The sequence below is a fragment of the Culex quinquefasciatus genome, chromosome 3 (assembly GCF_015732765.1).
Source record: "Culex quinquefasciatus strain JHB chromosome 3, VPISU_Cqui_1.0_pri_paternal, whole genome shotgun sequence".
Classification (NCBI taxonomy): domain Eukaryota; kingdom Metazoa; phylum Arthropoda; class Insecta; order Diptera; family Culicidae; genus Culex; species Culex quinquefasciatus.
This window is the reverse complement of record NC_051863.1, coordinates 100,496,735-100,517,572: the sequence shown is the minus strand read 5'-3', so window position 1 is coordinate 100,517,572 and position 20,838 is coordinate 100,496,735.

Genomic DNA, 20,838 nt, shown 5'->3' with positions numbered 1-20,838 from the left:
TAAATTCTTAAATTTAATTTTAAATTTTAAATTTAAATTTAAATTCTTAAATAATCAATAAATAAATTTTAAATTCTTAAATTTAAATTCTTAAAAATTTAAATTCTTAAATTCTTAAATTCTTAAATTTTAAATTCTTAAATTTAAATTCTTAAATTTAAATTTAAATTTAAATTTAAATTCTTAAATTCTTAAATTTTAAATTTAAATTCTTAAATTCTTAAATTTAAATTTAAATTTTAAATTCTCTAAATTTTAATTTAAATTTAAATCTTTTTAAATTCTTAAATTTAAATTTTAAATTTAAATTTAAATTCTTAAATTCTTAAATTCTTAAATTTAAATTTTAAATTTTTAAATTCTTAAATTTAAATTTAAATTCTTAAATTCTTAAAATCTTAAATTCTTAAATTTTAAATTTAAATTTTAAATTCTTAAATTTTAAATTTTTTAAATCTTAAATTTTAAATTCTTAAATTCTTAAATTCTTAAATTTTAAATTTAAATTCTTAAATTCTTAAATTTTAAATTCTTAAATTTTAAATTCTTAAATTTTAAATTCTTAAATTCTTAAATTCTTAAATTCTTAAATTTTAAATTCTTAAATTTTAAATTCTTAAATTCTTAAATTCTTAAATTTTAAATTCTTAAATTTTAAATTTAAATTCTTAAATTCTTAAATTTAAATCTTAAATTCTTAAATTTTTTAAATTTTAAATTCTTAAATTTTAAATTTTTAAATTCTTAAATTTAAATTCTTAAATTCTTAAATTTAAATTTTAAATTCTTAAATTCTTAAATTTTTAAATTTTAAATTCTTAAATTTAAATTTTAAATTTTAAATTCTTAAATTCTTAAATTCTTAAATTTTAAATTTAAATTCTTAAATTCTTAAATTCTTAAATTTTAAATTTTAAATTTTAAATTCTTAAATTCTTAAATTTTAAATTTTAAATTTAAATTCTTAAATTCTTAAATTTAAATTCTTAAATTCTTAAATTCTTAAATTCTTAAATTTTAAATTTTAAATTCTTAAATTCTTAAATTCTTAAATTTAAATTTTAAATTCTTAAATTTTTAAATTTTAAATTTTAAATTTTAAATTCTTAAATTCTTAAATTTTAAATTCTTAAATTCTTAAATTTTAAATTCTTAAATTTAAATTCTTAAATTTAAATTCTTAAATTCTTAAATTCTTAAATTCTTCTTAAATTCTTAAATTCTTAAATTCTTAAATTTTAAATTTTAAATTCTTAAATTCTTAAATTTAAATTTTAAATTTAAATTTTAAATTTCTAAATTCTTAAATTTTAAATTCTTAAATTCTTAAATTCTTAAATTTAAATTTAAATTTAAATTTTAAATTCTTAAATTCTTAAATTCTTAAATTCTTAAATTTAAATTTAAATTCTTAAATTCTTAAATTTTAAATTCTTAAATTCTTAAATTCTTAAATTTTAAATTCTTAAATTCTTAAATTCTTAAATTCTTAAATTTAAATTTTAAATCTTAAATTCTTAAATTTTAAATTTTAAATTCTTAAATTCTTAAATTTTAAATTTTAAATTCTTAAATTTAAATTCTTAAATTTTAAATTCTTAAATTCTTAAATTCTTAAATTTTTAAATTCTTAAATTTAAATTCTTAAATTCTTAAATTCTTAAATTCTTAAATTCTTAAATTTAAATTCTTAAATTCTTAAATTTTAAATTTTAAATTTTAAATTCTTAAATTTAAATTTAAATTCTTAAATTCTTAAATTCTTAAATTCTTAAATTTTTAAATTCTTAAATTCTTAAATTTTAAATTCTTAAATTCTTAAATTTAAATTTAAATTCTTAAATTCTTAAATTCTTAAATTCTTAAATTTTAAATTCTTAAATTCTTAAATTTAAATTCTTAAATTCTTAAATTCTTAAATTCTTAAATTTAAATTCTTAAATTCTTAAATTCTTAAATTCTTAAATTTAAATTCTTAAATTCTTAAATTCTTAAATTTTAAATTCTTAAATTTTAAATTTTAAATTCTTAAATTCTTAAATTTTAAATTCTTAAATTTTAAATTCTTAAATTCTTAAATTTAAATTCTTAAATTTTAAATTCTTAAATTTTAAATTCTTAAATTCTTAAATTTAAATTTTAAATTCTTAAATTCTTAAATTTAAATTTTAAATTCTTAAATTCTTAAATTCTTAAATTTTAAATTTAAATTTAAATTTAAATTCTTAAATTCTTAAATTCTTAAATTTTAAATTTAAATTCTTAAATTCTTAAATTTTAAATTCTTAAATTTTAAATTCTTAAATTCTTAAATTTTAAATTCTTAAATTCTTAAATTCTTAAATTCTTAAATTTTAAATTTAAATTCTTAAATTCTTAAATTTAAATTCTTAAATTCTTAAATTTTAAATTCTTAAATTTAAATTCTTAAATTCTTAAATTCTTAAATTCTTAAATTTAAATTTAAATTCTTAAATTCTTAAATTCTTAAATTTTAAATTTAAATTTTAAATTTTAAATTTAAATTCTTAAATTTAAATTCTTAAATTCTTAAATTTTAAATTCTTAAATTCTTAAATTCTTAAATTCTTAAATTCTTAAATTCTTAAATTCTTAAATTCTTAAATTCTTAAATTTTAAATTCTTAAATTCTTAAATTCTTAAATTTTAAACTCTTAAATTCTTAAATTCCTAGGTTCTTGAATGCTGCCATTTTTGTTACCAACTGAAATTACAGAAAACCTGATAAAATTTGAAGTGATTTTGGAGTTTTTTTTTCTGTTAGAAAAATTTTGAGAAGAAGATGTAGCAAAATTCGCTTCGATTTTTCTAAGTGACGCTTTGGTAAGATCATCAGTATGAACTGTATCTTAAATTTAAAACATCAAGCTCGAGAATTTATTACAAGTTTTAATTTTTTTTTAAAGATTTCATTTAGTTTTTAGATCTAAATTTCTAAATGTTGAAAATGAAAATGTTTGTTTTGGCTTTTTCCTCTAGTTTACCTAATCATAGAAACAATACATTTTCAGCGTTTCAAGATTCACCCAAAATCTAAGTTTGATAAATAATGACTTTTTAAAATGCTCGAGCAGGTTGTATTTTGTTTTTATTTTTATAAAATGAAAACAAATGTGAATGATCGTCTGTAGGCTCTGGTCAAGGTAGAAACCATTTTTTAAATTTTATAGCAAAAATATTTTTTCTTTGTAAAATTTTATAAGAAGATGTTTTCTTCAAATATCCAGAAAACCGTTTACTTTAAATACAATCATTGTTGAAAAATACCTAGATCTTTTTTAAAACCGTAAACATGTACTTGAATAATTTATATTTAATTGTATATTTTTCTTAGTTTTTCAGTTTTGTTTTAATCTTTCTTAAGATTCTACAAAATTACATATTTTTTTCAAGTTATTGTCCCAAAACCTTTAGTTTTTTTTTATAAAGACGCAATCAAAAATGGCATCGGCCTAATTCGTTTGAAAATTTCAAAAGGCATCAATTTTAAAATTAAACATGACTTCTTACTTAATTAAAATTTTCAATTGTTTTTTTGAAAACATTTAACTTTATTTTTATTTGGAAATGAAATGAAACTAACAAATCGCAATTTGAAATTTGCAAAAGTTGTAATTATTAACTATTTTTAGAGTTTTTTAAAGGTCCTGTAAGCTATTGTGTTTCATATGTTTATAGGACCCATTCAAAAAACAAAAAAAAAACACTCTAGAATTTTTGGTGAAGGGCAACATTTAAAATTGCATCACCAGATAAAAAACATAGGACAATTTTATGGTTGCTCATTTTGGATTTTCGATTAGAAAAAAATAAAAAAGGCATAGAATTTTTTCAATATCTTAAATTTCCAATATTCAAAAAGGAAAATGCATGAAACCATAAAAACGCTCCAAACATTATGTTAGTAAAAAATTGAAAATAAAAAAAATGGTGGTCTGGAGAGGTCAGGGAAAAGTCAGGGAATTTTATTTTGGGATTTGGATCGACACCATGCACTCAATCTTCCTTAGCCTATCTCTCAGCACGACTACACACACCGAACTCGCATGCAAGTTGAACACATCTGTGCTGGGCCTCGGCCACACAAACACCATCATGTTCGCTTCTCTCACGCACGACGAGCGTCCCAAAAAATATGGCCTGAATTGCACAAACAACCTCAAACAAAATCGCTCAAAAATGCAGAATATCCAAGAAAACCGGCAAACTCCATCACTTTCAAGACAAGCCCGCCACAACCGACCGAATGACACGAATATAGCAGGGCAGATCGTCCAAATTTGCACTAAAAACGCGATTAACCTTCGGGAAGTCACGCAAAAAAAACTACAAGAGCAGTCGCGTGGTGTACTTTTCTGTCACTTGTTTGTTTCCTTCATTTACAAACTGTCACCGCTCCAATCCAGCTTGAGGTATATTTTGTCACCTTCAGGATTTCCGGTGCCCTACGAAGATTGAGACAGCGGGACCAGAAACGTCAGCACTTCTACTAAAGAAGCAAATGCGGGTGATGACGGCAGGACCGACGACACGACAAGCCACTCGCGTCCAAAAAGTGGCCCCAAATCGGCTTACCCTCCGTTTCCTCGGGAACTGGAAACGTCAAATGAAATTTCCTCAAAAAATATAGTTTTGGCAGCACTTCTGCCATTGACGTTTAGAAATGTCATTTCTTTTCTGTCATCATTTTTTTTCCAACATCTGAGTAACCAAACCGGTTCCGAAAAGAACATCCTTCCGATGGAACGATCGTGGCCGGTTCTGAGCATGAGCATGAGCATGGTTGACTGCCAATGAGCTGCTACTCCGTTATTGACGGATCAGCAGAAGTTACACAATGAACCAACAGATGAATAGTGGGAGCTAATCATCCTCACTGTATAACCCCTGAAGATCTCTGCTTTTAGTCAATACCGGCGCCCCCCCAAGGAGATGCAGTTCAACAAAGGTAGGAATGTTAGTCCGATAGTTGAAGTTGCAGACTCATCAGACACAGAGTTTGTCGCTCTATAACTGTTGACACCGCATGAGACCGTTGAATCCACAGCATCTCCTTCAAGCATCACGGGAAGTGGGGAATTGTGTTAGTAGGGGAAGGAAAGGAAGGTCAGGATTCATCTTGGTAGATGATATGACCAGAATGTGAATCATAATCGTTGCCTTCTGAGCTACGGCGCTATGAGAAGGACTTATCATTCGCGTATTTTTTACTTCAAACCGCCGGCGTGCCATCCGAGCAACGATGCTATGGGAAGGTCTTTCAAAACGAAATGTAATTATAATTAACGATTTACGTTCAATCGAAAATAGATCAGGATTCAATCTAAGTAGATGATATGAATAGAAAGTAAAACATAATCGATGCCTCCCGAGTTACGACGCTATAAGAAGGACTTATCAATTCTTCACTCGCGTAATGTTTACTTCTTACCGCCGGCGTGCCATCCGAGCAACGATGCTATGGGATGGGCTTCCAAAACTAAATGAACTTAGATTTACGTGTTATTCGATGTCATGTAAACCTCAAATAGTGTTCATATACCCAACTGTTTCAATTAATTCTAAAACTTCGTTGAATTCTTCGCGCACGATTTATTCACAGCAAACTTCACTACGAATTTACCCCGTCCGGAACGCGAGCAACCGACTCAACTGCAGAAATTCAACATACACACGACAACGCGAATGCCTTTTTCAATGATTCCAGAATCTTCCACCACTTTCTTGCGGATTCTCGCGCGCGACATCACACACTGATCCCCCCGACGAACACCACACGACTCTGGAACGATCGTGGCCGGTTCTGGAAAGAAAAGTTCCGGAGAAACGAAGCCCCGATGTGATAGACGACGTTGACGACAAGTGGTGCAGGAATAACCTAAGGCAATCCAGGTAGGGAAAATAATTAAAATGTGAAAGTATTTTTTGTTGTTGACAAATTTCAAAATCAAACGTCGTCGTCATTCCAGATCGGTCAACTGAATGTACAACCGGGAGAAGATGCCTAGCGTGATGGACATTCTGCTCAAACTGCCAAGCCAAAATCTCGACGGGAGGAAGGAAGAATGACTCGCCTGCAGAAAAGATAGTTCAAACTGGCAGCGCTGAAGGGACGCCTGCGGAAGCAGCTGATGAAGAGCCGTCTCTTCGTGGTGCAAAGGGACAACCGGTGCCAGCTGAAGAAGCTGGTCCTAAACCTTCCAAAAAGGTCACAAGTTCAGCCGACAGCCACGAGGATGGAGAGTCCGCATCGCCCAGCAAGACTGCTGTGAAAAAGTGTACCAGCCGTGGTCGAGGTGCGGGTCAAAATGACACTGTTGAATCCAGCGACCTTCCGGAAGTTTCCGCTGGAGCCTCGTTGACAATAGAGAAAGCCATTGCGGACGAGTCATGATAAGCCGACTGCGGCTGCTGTTGACGTTGTATCTGGTGCGAAACGATTGCGACGAGATGCGAAGAACGGTGATGCCGAAACAGCCAACGAGCTGGCAAACAAACGCGTCGTGCACTAAAATCAAAGGCGGAGCAGGTCGGTGTGGAAGCTGATTCAGCTTTAGCTGCAGACCAAGTGCCAAAATCAACCGTTCGTTCTCGCCGTGGACAGAAGCAAGTTTCAGAGGCAGAATCAGAGTCCCCCGTCCAAGGTAGACAAGTCCACCACCAGCAACCCTTATCCGGTTCCAGTTGAGATTTCTATGCACGGATCCAAGATGGTCAAGACGATGCTACATGCGTTGCACACTTCAACTCCGTTGATAAGGAACACGCTGAATACGGACGCCGCTGATGTTCCCGGCACAACACGCGGTCTTCGGGTGGCGGCTGCAAATTTCTTCATTGCAGGAATCCACACATCGTACTAGGGCCCGCCTTGGCGCAAGTGCAACGCCAGAAGTGCAGGAGGTCGAAACGCCGAGTACGCCTGCGAAACGTGGTCGTGGCCGTGGCGCATCAATCATAGCCAAGATGGTCGAAGAAGAGTCTCATTCAACGGTAACGAGCACGGCGCAAAATCGGGGAAAGAAAACAAGTTGTGGAATGATGCTGACGATGCTCCAAACGCACCAGCAGATGAAGAGAACCGAATCCGAAAAAAATGCGAGCCATGGTCCGAGATCACCATTTCCCAGTGATTCCGGATGAGATGATCTGCACGTTTCGCACGACGCAAGCTTATAGTTTGGACAAAGGTGATCGTTTTTCCAGATTTGTAAGTGACTGCAGAAATGGGCGACGATTTCAATTTTAAATCTAGTACTAGTACATTGCTGTGCTTATAATATGTAAAATAAATTTAATGGGTCGTCCATATCGGAAAGAGGGGTTAGGGAGGTTGGGCGACAGTTCGTGTTTTATTTTAATGAATGGATAAAAAATGTCATTGAAAGAAGTTAGCGTTTAGTTGCGGTCCCAAATTTCTGAGCGGCCAGTTTCAAATAATTTTGAATGACCTTCCACAAAATTTGAAGCTTGTTACTAAAATTGCTAGGATTTGGTCTGCTTAAATGTTGGGTAGGGACAGAATGGACCAGGGTGCACGCTTACCAAATAAAACCAAAAAATTGTAATTATCATGATTTTTCGAGTTCAACTCGGATAACACTTTTTTTGGTAAAGTGGGTCGAACTGGCAAAATCATGATTTTCATGATTTGCCGAGTTCGAGCGTGGGGAAATATTTCACTGGATCAAATCTGTTCGGATGTTGCCTATTTTCGGGCGCTTTCTGGTTTTTCTTGAGGGATTGGAATTGAAATAATTTTAATTATGTATAAACTAAAATAAAATCAAAACGGTATAATTATTTATTAATGTATAAAATAGTACAACAATGAAAAAACAATAAGTTATTTTTCTTTAAATGGTGCTTCGAGAAAATTTAGGTCGCTTCAAATGTCCCCGGCATCGGAATAGTTCGCGCAGTCAAGCCGAGAAGACTCCCAGCAATCCTTCAAGTTCCTTCTCACGCAGGCGTCGGAGCGAGTGCCCTCGGCCAGCACTTGCTCGAGACGATTCGAGCGTTCGATCAGCTCGCTATCTGTTACGACCTGGTTCACGATGACGGTGCGGCTCGTTCCGTTGGACGTGTCCAGCTTGCCGACGAACTGTGAGGGGTTGAAAATGTTAGGTTTTGTTTTGTGAAAGTTTATGATGGCGACTCACCCCAAAGCACGCTACCGCCGGTCGCTTCAGATCGTTGCAGGTGGGCTGCGGCTGTCCTGCGAACGGGTGAACCGGCTCGTGCACGATGCTGTCCACTCCAGGGAACGAATCGGCTATTTTGTTCACCATCTGCACCTGGGCGTGAGCTCCGCCGTTGGTCGAATAAACGGTTACGTTGCCGTCGAAGCTGGAACCAGCGATGAGCGCCGGGTTGCGCGGACACCAGGCTACGTCAAAGTTCCACTGGTTGTTGGTCGCGAGCTCGGAGAGGATTTCCCCGTTTTGCTCTTCGGAGTTTTGGTTCCAGCAGTAGATTTTGTTGTCTTTGCCGCATGAAGCGACCAGGTCGAAATCCTTCGGGCACCAGGTCAGACCGAGGACACCCCGCTGGTGGATATTGAAGGTTTTGGTGGGGGCAGTCGCGTAGCGAAGATCCCACAGTTGAACGGAGGGGGCTTGATCTTCCTCGCTGGCTACCCACAACTGGGTGGCCACTTCCAGGTGCCACTGGACGGCGCGCGCCAACGGATCCGCGATTGGGTGTCGGTCAGTTTGATGACGGGTTCATTCTTGCGGAGATCCCCGATGATACAACGCGAGACCCTGAACGTCCTCAAACGGTTGCGCCTTCGCTCCTGGGCTCATCGGCGCCGCCGTGATGTTCAGATCCCAGATGAAGCTTTCCGACTCCGACGCTCCCGAGGCCAACAGTTTATTCTGGTACGGATTGTAGTCCATACTGCGCACCGCTCCGTTGTGTTTGTCCTGCTGGGCCATCAGCGCATTCTTACCGGCCAACAGCTTCAAAGCGCTGTAAACCTGGATGGCGCCACCTTCGCAACCACCGGCGATGACCCCGTTCGGGTTCGTGGCCGTACCAAAATCCAGCGGACTCCACACGACCTTGTGGAACCAGTGCGCACTCGTCTGACTTCCCACCAGCTTCAGATTTGAGCTCACCCTGGATGATCTTCGAGTTGAACTTGTTGTACGCGACGTTCTCCTCTGGCCACAGCGCTCCACGGTAAGGCAATTGCGTCGAGGCCGTCTTTTCCGTGATCGCGTCCAGCAGATGATCCGAATCGAGGATTCCCGACAGTCGAACTACGCTCAGCAGCTGTTCTAGTGTCTTCAACGAAAAGCGAACTTTGGATACGACGTTCCGTCTGCGTTGCACTTGCACCTGTCGTACACGGCCCGAAAGATCTGCACCTCAGTACAGATGGAGTCGAGTTGGCCTAAAAAAAGAAGGTTAGTTACAGATAAACTTAATCAAGAAAAAGTTTTACCAATTTGAGGGTGGTCGATTCCAGAATGCGTACTTGGTAGGGAGTCCGGAACGCGTACTTGGTAGAGACGAGGGATCCATCGCAAATGGTGATAAAAATAATACGAAAGGACGGACGAGGGATCCATCGCAAATGGTGATAAAATAATACAAAAGGACGGGCGGTTCAGCGAACCCCGTCGCACACCTGTGATGCGGCGATGTTGTCGTTCGGCCAGTCCGGCCCAAGGCACATCCATGCTGAAATCGAAAAGATCTTCGGGAAGTAAGGTCTTGCAGAGTATTCGTAGTTTTCTGAAATTTCCTAAAAATAAAAAAGTAAAACTTAGTTTAACTCTAGGTTTAACCCATAAAAATCCATCCAACGCCTATCCGATAGCTCTTCTCATTTTTGCCGAAACCTGTCCAACGGTGGAAAGAATTCTCCGAACCCTTTCGCCAACATTGGAAGGCAATCCGTCCTTCGGTGGACGGATTCCTCTTGCAAAACCTTGTGCAGGCAATCCGTCTACCGGCGGACGGATTCCTCTTGCATCCTTGTGCCGTAATCCGTCCACCGGTGGACCGAACTTTTCCACCAACATTGGAAGGCAATCCGTCCACCGGTGGACGGATTCCTCTTGCAAAACCTTGTGCAGGTAATCCGTCTACCGGCGGACGGATTCCTCTTGCATCCTTGTGCCGTAATCCGTCCACCGGTGGACCGAACTTTTCCACCAACATTGGAAGGCAATCCGTCCACCAGTGGACAGATTCCTCTTGCAAAACCTTGTGCAGGCAATCCGTCTACCGGCGGACGGATTCCTCTTGCATCCTTGTGCCGTAATCCGTCCACCGGTGGACCGAACTTTTCCACCAACATTGGAAGGCAATCCGTCCACCAGTGGACAGATTCCTCTTGCAAAACCTTGTGCAGGCAATCCGTCTACCGGCGGACGGATTCCTCTTGCATCCTTGTGCCGTAATCCGTCCACCGGCGGACCGAACTTTTCCACCAACATTGGAAGGCAATCCGTCCACCGGTGGACGGATTCCTCTTGCAAAACCTTGTGCAGGCAATCCGTCCACCGGCAGACGGATTCCTCTTGCATCCTTGTCCAGTAATCCGCCCACCGGTGGACCGAACCATTTCGCCATTATTGGAAGGCAATCCGTCCACCGGTGGACGGATTCCTCTTGCAAAACCATGTGCAGGCAATCCGTCCACCGGCGGACGGATTCCTCTTGCATCCTTGTCCAGTAATCCGCCCACCGGTGGACCGAACTTTTCCACCAACATTGGAAGGCAATCCGTCCACCGGTGGACGGATTCCTCTTGCAAAACCATGTGCAGGCAATCCGTCCACCGGCGGACGGATTCCTCTTGCATCCTTGTCCAGTAATCCGCCCACCGGTGGAACGAACCATTTCGCCATTATTGGAAGGCAATCCGTCCACCGGTGGACGGATTCCTCTTGCATCCTTGTGCCGTAATCCGTCCACCGGCGGACCGAACTTTTCCACCAACATTGGAAGGCAATCCGTCCACCGGTGGACGGATTCCTCTTGCAAAACCTTGTGCAGGCAATCCGTCCACCGGCAGACGGATTCCTCTTGCATCCTTGTCCAGTAATCCGCCCACCGGTGGACCGAACCATTTCGCCATTATTGGAAGGCAATCCGTCCACCGGTGGACGGATTCCTCTTGCAAAACCATGTGCAGGCAATCCGTCCACCGGCGGACGGATTCCTCTTGCATCCTTGTCCAGTAATCCGCCCACCGGTGGACCGAACTTTTCCACCAACATTGGAAGGCAATCCGTCCACCGGTGGACGGATTCCTCTTGCAAAACCATGTGCAGGCAATCCGTCCACCGGCGGACGGATTCCTCTTGCATCCTTGTCCAGTAATCCGCCCACCGGTGGAACGAACCATTTCGCCATTATTGGAAGGCAATCCGTCCACCGGTGGACGGATTCCTCTTGCATCCTTGTGCCGTAATCCGTCCACCGGCGGACCGAATTTTTCCACCAACATTGGAAGGCAATCCGTCCACCAGCGGACGGATTCCTCTTGCATCCTTGTGCCGTAATCCGTCCACCGGTGGACCGAACTTTTCCACCAACATTGGAAGGCAATCCGTCCACCGGCGGACGGATTCCTCTTGCATTCTTGTCCAGTAATCCGTTCTTTTCGCCACGAAAAATCCGTCCGTTTTACTTACCTGAAATTCAACCCGAAGCTCCGGAGTGCAAAAACAAACTAACATCAAATATTTAGGACGAAACGTTTCAAACAGTTTTTGAAAATTTCGCTAAGTCCAAAATCGCACTTTTGGGAGTTCGCTTAACTGAACTCGTTTTTTGGTAGTTTTCACAGTTTTTCGAGTTCGCGAAATCACACTTTTTTTAGTTCGTTTAAGGCTTTAAGCGAACTGCCAAAAGTGCGATTTCTGAACTCCCAAAAGTGCGATTTTCAGTAACCGTGTGGTAGAATGGGCCACCCTTAGATTTCAGCTTTAGAATGGTTTTAGACCAACTGTTAGGTAATATATAAATAAAAAAAATATATAAAAGTGATCAAATTTCATGGACACTACACTCAACCCCCGGTGGTTGGTCACTTTTTTGTTTGACACTTTTTTAGTTTGTACCCCGTTGGTTGGTCAAAGTCAAACTAAAAAGTGACGAACTGTCACTTTTTACACGGCGCTCACGCACACTATCAAAACAAACGTTTGGTAGTGTGTGTGAGCTCCGTGTAAAAGGGGTGTCAAACTAAAAAGTGACCCCGTTCGTTTGACAACAGTTGGTGTCAAACCATCGGGGTTTGAGTGTATAATGGAAAGGTCCCTCAAGTAATTTCTTATCACCCTTCAACGTTGTATTAGAAGAAATGGCTTGTTTTCCAAGGTGGCCCATTCTGCCCCGCACCCTGGAAAGTTAGTCGAATAAACTTTTTTTTTAAAGCGGCTCAAAAATAGTTTCAATTAAAAAAATTTCATCAACCAAGTATACAACATTGAAGGAACATTCCAAAGCATAAGCTTTTTACACTGGATTCATAAATTTTTATGTTTTTCTATGATTTTCGGTACGTTTTACTTAGGTGAACCATTCTGCCCCACGGGAATCCCGCTCGATGAATTCGTACAGGTTTGGTCCGTAACGCAAACTGCTCATCGGTGAGGGAGTTTGGGAAAGTAAACGGTTCAAATCGGTAGGTATTGAATAAAGTCAGGTGACCGTCATGCTGATTATTCAGAAACGGTTCAGCTTGAGGATGACCACCGAACGAAAAACCAGGTGACCATTAAAATCTCGGGAAATCAGGCCTATCAAGCCAAATAAATCGAGCGAGGAAAATCAGCCCAAGCAGTGTTTCGTCGATACCGCGGAAGATCTATCAATTGTTTACCTTACTATAAACTTCCACCACTTCTTAATTCCTCCTCGTAACTTTTGGATGACCAATAACCAATTTCACAGAACTGACGATTCCTCAAAAGAACTTAAATCTTTATAAGTTCAGTTTCAGCTATGCCTAACCGGGACAAAGTACTGCGCACCAAGAACCGATTCAGGGACGCCGGCTGCTGGCAGATCTTGGGGGGTAGCCTATATCGTAAGGTCAACATTCAGTCAGCGCCGCCGCAGCAACTGATTAAATTGATTCAAATAGTTCGCCGGATATGTTAACATTGGTTTGTTAGTCCCAGTTAGCCACTATAAAAGTTTTAGTAACTGCTCATCCACGCCGTTGCCATGACCCAGCAAATAGCAATTTGTGGCAGGTGACTTACACTACGTCCGGGACTTCATCCCGTTCTGGTTCTAACCATTTCCACCTCGTCCAACTCCTTTTAACCAACCAGTCCCATGTTGAGCAAATCTTGTGAGCCTCCCAAGTGCACCTGTCCCAGCAGTTGGATTCATACGTCCAAATGACTGTTTCGTTCCTGCCCACGGGCCGAATTAACCCAGTTCAGGACACTGAAACTCACACTATATCGCCTTAGCCTCGCTTTGTGACGTTGTTGACCATGGCATTGTTCCGGGAGAATCGACTGGAATAACGGCCATGGTCGTCAACGGAAGGAACCTGCATGAGCTGGGCTAATCAACTGCATTTCCTTCGCGGAGCCGTAATGGTTGTATTTGCGCAATGGCCAAGAAACAAACTTTGGCCAAAAGGAACCGCTGGAAATCAGCTTTATCACCGGTATCACCAAACCTGCAAAAAAAACCTAAAAACAACAAACCGTTTTTTAATTTGCAAATGTAAATATTTACATTCTAACAGTGTAGCGAGAAAACTCAATTTTGGGGGAAACCCGAGGGGTCTCTCAATTTACCGTGACTTTGACCATTCACGGTCATTTCACGGGATTCACGGTGGGACCAATTTTGATTAAGGTTTTTGCACCGAGTGTCTTGTCGTGTCGTCGGTTGCAACGATGTCGCCTTTTTCAAAAATCCTCCAAAACCTCGAAAGATGTTCAATTTCGTATGAAAAGTGATTCGTAGTACAGATGACGCAAAACGGGTGAACGAGTTTTCACCTCTAAGCTCAGCTGATTTTTTTTCACGACCTGCAATTGCCGGTGATTCTCGCACCACCACGACGCTCGGAATCTACCAGTCCCGTCATGCGTCGGTCCGTAGCCAGTAAAGACCGCCCTAGATGAATTGCGCAACTACTTTTAATGCACACAATTTTCTATCTAATTAGCTAGATTTCTTCTCGGCCTTATCCCGAAAAGGCTTGAATGACGAGAGCACAGAAACATATTTTTTTTTACATCTAACTGCAGAAGCGGCTTTTCAATCCTAACCCGACCCGGCTCCTGGAATGACTCACCGACTAAACGTAAACCAGGCCAATACTGACGTTTACTTTCCCATCCAACGAAAAAAATACATGGTCAACAATTTCTCGTCTCAAGAAATACCAGCGGAGTCAATTGGGATTGAACCCAGGCCTGCGGTGAGAGACAACAACGCTAACCAATACACTACCGATCCCAATATCCTTGCTTTTGGTGTTTGTTCTTTATTTGGTCAACTTCTGATTTGGCATAATAGCTGATTTTTTTTTAATTACGGAGCAGACAAACTCAGTGGCTGGTGATCTTGTCTCTATCTAATCATGATTTTGCTCTACAGGCATGCAGGCATTTCGAGATTCCTACTCAAAACTATGTGCCCGAAGGCTTGAAACGAATCCCGAAACCTCTTTTTTTTTACACCTATCCGCCTCGGGATTCTAACTGACGACATTTGGATTGTAAGTCTAATTGCCAACCAGCGACTCTTCTGAGGCAAGTTGTTTCCCAGGGAGACGACTACTACATCTGACCGAACTGGGACCTAACCCAGGCCAACTGGTGTGAGAGGCAACCACGCTTACCACTGCTCCACCGACTCCGGATCTCTCGATATCTCATACCAAAACCTCGGCAGCTGTCACAGCGCGCCGGAAATAGACAAACACTTTGATTGGGAGAGCACTCAAACCTCTTTCTACTCCAAAAAACTTTCCACATTAGGGTTCGAACTGACAACCTTTGGATTGCGAGTCCAAAAGCCGCCAGCGGTTCCGCCAGAACAGGCTTGGTTTGGTGTGTTGTTTATCTTCATAGCAGGAGACGACTCCCACACCTGAAATGACATAACGGCCTGACAACAACCATGGCCGGGATCGATGTTATACTTCATCATCGGACGACGCCCGTGCATCGCGATCTACCGAGCTGCAGCTACCGGAACCCGTCACCAAGTAGGTGGCCGACGGACACTGCTGACCCGGGACGCACGAACCTCCGCATCATGGAAGACCCCGACTCTCCCGTCACAGTCGCGCCACCGCTCTGCTGCGACGTATCTAGTTCCGGACATCAAAGTCGTCCCGGCCCTGTGTACGGTTCCAGAGAAAGGGTCTTCCAAACGCCAAACGCAGGCAAGTACAATCCCGCTTTTCACGAACGTGACGTCTTCGACCCTGATGCCCGCCTGCATTCTAGCGACGATCGGACGACGCCCGTACATCGCGATCTACCGAGCTGCAGCTTCCGCAACCCGTCACCAAGTAGGTGGCCGACGGACACTGCTGACCCGGGACGCACGAACCTCCGCATTATGGAAGACCCCGACTCTCCCGTCACAGTCGCGCCACCGCTCTGCTGCGACGTATCTAGTTCCGGACATCAAAGTCGCCCCGGCCCTGTGTACGGTTCCAGAGAAAGGGTCTTCCAAAATGCGCTCCCAGGCATGTATTCGCGTTTTTCCGTGCAGTCGACGCTCCCTGATGCTTCACAACCTTCCAGCTCTCAGCAATCCTCCGACGCACCGCTCACCCACCCTCGTTCGTTAGCTAGGGTTTCCTCGAGGATTCAGCAATGTCATCTTTATTACCAAAATGCTGGTGGTATGAACGGTAACCTTGATGACTACCTTCACGCCAGCTCAGGAGAATGCTTCGACTTCATCGCCCTGACGGAAACTTGGCTGAAAGAGAACACGCTTTCGTCGCAGGTCTTCGGACCAGATTACGAAGTTTTTCGCTGCAATCGTGGACCAAACAACAGCAGGAAAGCGGAAGGAGGAGGAGTCCTCGTCGCGGCACGCCGCTGCTTCAAGCCACGCCGGATTGTCCAAGACGCTTGGAAAGCAGTTGAGCAGGTCTGGGTGTCTCTGAAGCTGTCTGATCGTGTCCTTTTCCTCTGCGTGGTATACTTCCCCCCGGATCGCATTTACGACAAGGACCTGTATAAGATCCATCTCGATTCGGTAGCATCTATTGCAGAACGCACGCGCCCGGTCGATGACATCGTTGTCGTAGGGGACTTCAACTTGCCGAAACTGACATGGACACCTTCCCGTAACGGTTTCTTGTACCCGGATCCTGATCGCTCACAATTCCATCCCTGTGCGCGCGATCTTCTGGCCGGATATAACCTGGCCACTCTCCAGCAGATCAACCATATTGAGAACGAAGACGGTCGCCGCCTCGTTCTTTGCTTTGTGAGCGCACAGGATTTCGCCCCAACGCTAATCGTTGCCCCGGCCCCGCTTGCTAAGATCGTCCATCGCCATCCCGCGCTCGTTGTCACCATCGACGGCTGCCACAGCTCTGTTGCTCGAGACCGACCGGACACCGTATGCTACAACTTCCGAGGTGCTGATTACGATGAAATGTCTCTGGCACTGCGCAACATCGACTGGGATAGTGTCTTGGACTCTGTCGACGTCGATGCCGCGGTCGATACTTTCTCATCAATCCTGCGAGATCACATCGAACATTTCGATCACTAAGTGTTGGTAGTAGAATGAAGTGGCTGTAGTTTCGACGCGAGTATAAATCTACATTTTGAAACTGTTTTTCGCCGTGGTATCTGCCGGTAGTGACTGTTACTGCTCGAGGACGCTGCCGTGAACCTGTGACACTGTTTGTATCTTCCACGATTCACTACCACGGCCGCTATCGTGAAAATAAAATTTGCAAGTTTTGCTGAACTCGAGAAGTTCCCCCTTCATTTGGCGTCCACTACTCGCAACGCGATCGTCGTACGTCGTCACTACCTATTGTCTTAACCATATATTGATCAACTGTGGCAGTAGAACAGAAGAACCAGAGAATGACGAAAAACGATTCTAAACGCAACAAACCCGATGACAACCTGTCTCCAGATCATGATGTGTCCAACAACGAGCTCGCGAGGATGATTTCGAATCAGGGCAAAACAACCCAGGGTCAAATCGATCAGCTCGGGAAGGATCTGCGAGACGAGCTGAAGCAGGGACTCGGTGAAATCAAACAAGAACTCAACGACGTTCGTGCCAACCTTAATCGAATCAAATTGGATGTGCATGAAAATACAGATGCGATTGCTCGTGCCAAATTAGCCAACGATTTGATCATCAGCGGAGTGCCATTCACAACTGGGGAGGACCTTTACGGCTGCTATCGTTCTTGGTGCGCGGTGCTAGGCTACACAGTTAACGCTGTGCCAGCGGTGGATATTCGTCGTTTAACTAGGCAACCGCTGCGAGATGGTAACAACTGCCTGATTCTACTCCAATTCGCCATCACCAATCAAAGGAACGACTTCTTCGGGAGGTATCTGGGTTCGCGTTCGCTGACGCTGCGGCAAGCTGGGTTCCAGTCAGACGGTCGGGTGTTCGTGAATGAAAATTTAACACCTGCGGCTCGTAGAATCAAGGCAAAGGCGATCGATCTGAAGAAAGAGGGGAAGCTGTCTACCGTGTACTCCCGGAGTGGTGTGGTCCACGTGAAAACTGCGGAATCCGACGAGACTTTTCCGATCAAGGCCGAGCAGGAGTTGTTGGAGTTTCGTCGTTAATTACCCTATCCTTACAAGTTTTTCTTTTCCTTTGTGTTCCTTTCCTTTTATCCTTTCTAAACATCCCCTCCTGAAAGTCAATGAAGTTATACCTATCCAAATAAGTTTTCTTCTCCTTCCAATCCTTTCCTTGATTCCCGTGACTCCCCTCCTAAAAGTCTGTACGAGAAGAAGATTCCATTTGCTGATCGTTTTGAAGATGCGGTTGTAGCTGCTGTGCCGCTGATGAGTTGCTGTTGCTGTTGGGTTCCTGCTGTTTTGCTGTTGGTTTTCTGCTGGGCTGCTGCTGCGTTGATCGCCAAAATTAGTTGTCCCGCCATAACCGAAGACAGTACCATTTTCTCTTCGGAAGTATGTTTGATTCAAAGTAAATATGTAGATTTATGCGCTATCAGATGTAACGTTCAATATGTGGTTGTTAGATAATTTTGTCATTAATGAAAAGATTAGTTCTCTTAAGTTTAAAATGCCCTTTAGTTATGCCTCCTTAATCTCCATCTTTTTGCTATTCTTTTTCGATCGTGATGTCGGTTGATACTCAGTTGAACAATGCTTCTAACACATGGAGTATTCCGGGTATAGTCATGAAATCCGCATTTGTTAAAGATAAATTATCCATTTGTGGTATGAATAGTCAAAGTATTTGTGCTAAAAAATGTGCAAAATTGATGAACTTCGTAATATTGCAATGTTTTCGGGTGTTGATATTATGTGTGTCTGTGAGTCATGGTTAAAGAACGAAATTTCAGATGATACTTTGAAGATTGATGGTTACAATATAGTGAGAAACGACAGAAAAACAGAATTGGAGGAGGTATTTTGATTTATTTAAAAGCTTTTAAACTACAAAGTTATAAAATCATCGCAAGAAAATTCCAATCCCACTACGGAATTTATTTTCTTAGAAGTCGCAATTGGACGGGAAAAAGTTCTTTTAGGTTGTTTTTATAATACACCAAATACAGACTGCTCTCAGTTACTGTATGAATTGCTTTCAAGCATGAAATTGCAATATGAAAAGTTATTTTTGATAGGTGATTTTAATACTAACATTTTAAACAAAGATTTGATAAGAACCAAAAATTTTTAAAGTGTTGTAAAAGTTTGTCTCTTGTTTCAGCTGGAGAATATCCTACTCATTTTCACAGAACTGGAGCCTCGCAGATTGATCTAATTTTAACCAATAAAAGAAAACTGATTCTTCGATTTAATCAAGTATCAGTACCGTTTATGTCCAACCACGATTTAATTTTTGCTTCTATCGACGTTAACGTTACGCAAATTGTCGAAAAAGTATGTTTTCGTGACTATTCTCATATTAACTCATCTCTTTTATTAAATATGTTTGATCAAATCAATTGGAATAGTTTCTATAGTATTGATAATCCAGATATACTTGTTGAATGCTTCAATGCTGAAATTAAGAACTTGCATGAGTTTTGTGTTCCAATAAAAACATTTGTTAAAAGACCTAAATCGAACCCGTGGTTTGATTCAACCTTATCAAAAGCTGTTGTTGACAGGGACTTGGCATTCAATAAATGGAAGCACACTAGGGATGATAATGACCATAGTTTTTATAAGCGACTAAGAAACAAAGTCACAGCTATGATATGTACTGCAAAAAGATCCTATTATAACACAATATTTTCCCAGAATTTGAATTCCCAACATTTGTGGAAGAAAATAAACTCGTTAGGCTTCAAACAGAAACCAAAAATTGAACAAAATGACTTAACTGCTGATCAAATCAATGATTATTTTGCTAGCCACTTTTCTAATGAAATCTTTTCTCCTTCAATTTCCAATCAATTTAATGTTGTACCTGAACCATTTGTTTTCAATATAGTTGAGCTGCAACAGGCTGGTCTTATCAGGCGGTGGCTGGGTGACGACGTGGTGGTGTCGGGCAGGCGAGGGACTCTCACATGGCTTTCTACGGCGCGTCCTGGCGATGACCGGAAAGCTCGTACAGCGTTTGGTGTCCTGACTGGAGGCGATGTGGTGCACGAACTGGAAGTTGGGCGAGCATCAGGCAATGGATTTTGCAAACTAGAATGGTACTTGCCGAGGGTTGCCGTTTGAGAGACCCCTCCCCCGGCACCGACACCAGCACCAGGACGGCTCTGAAGGCTGCAACAGGCTGAACTTATCAGGCGGTGGCTGGGTGACGACGTGGTGGTGTCGGGCAGGCGAGGGACTCTCACATGGCTTTCTGTGGCGCGTCCTGGCGATGACCGGAAAGCTCGTACAGCGTTTGATGTCCTGACCGAAGGCGATGTGGTGCACGAACTGGAAGTTGGGCGAGCATCAGGCAATGGATTTTGCAAACTAGAATGGTACTTGCCGAGGGTTGCCGTTTGAGAGACCCCTCCCCCGGCACCGACACCAGCACCAGGACGGCTCTGAAGGCTGCAACAGGCTGGTCTTATCAGGCGGTGGCTGGGTGACGACGTGGTGGTGTCGGGCAGGCGAGGACTCTCACGTGGCTTTCTACGGCGCGTCCTGGCGATGCAGCTAAAGATGGTCGCGTTACTCTTCCATGCTCTCTACCCCGAGATTCGGATTCTCCGATCCGTCCCCCGCAGCAGGGAGATTCGGTGGCGTAGATTCCGGAGTAGTCGTAGTCCCTGTTGCTCCTGAAGCAGTCGGGTTTGCAGACACTGTTGCTATCGGTGCCCAAAAAATTTCCGTTGATCTGTCCTCAAACTCGCGGAAAATCAGACCTTGCGGCCAAGTGGAGGTTGCCAGAGCTTTCTCTTTCAGCGAGGTGTCCATCCCGATTTTGAACGAGATGAACGACATCGTGTTGACGTCCTTGCCTTTGGCAACAAGTCTGGTGACTTCCACATCCTGGACACCAAGGCGCTCGACCGCAAGTTTTGTCACTTGGTCCACGGTGACGGTACGAGAAATCCTTGTCATGTACAACCAGAACTTCGGCGTTGGTGCAGCCACAAGCATGGAGCTAAAGCTCGGTGAGACAGGATTGCCTGTCCCTTGCAGCAAGGGCTGAGATTGCTTC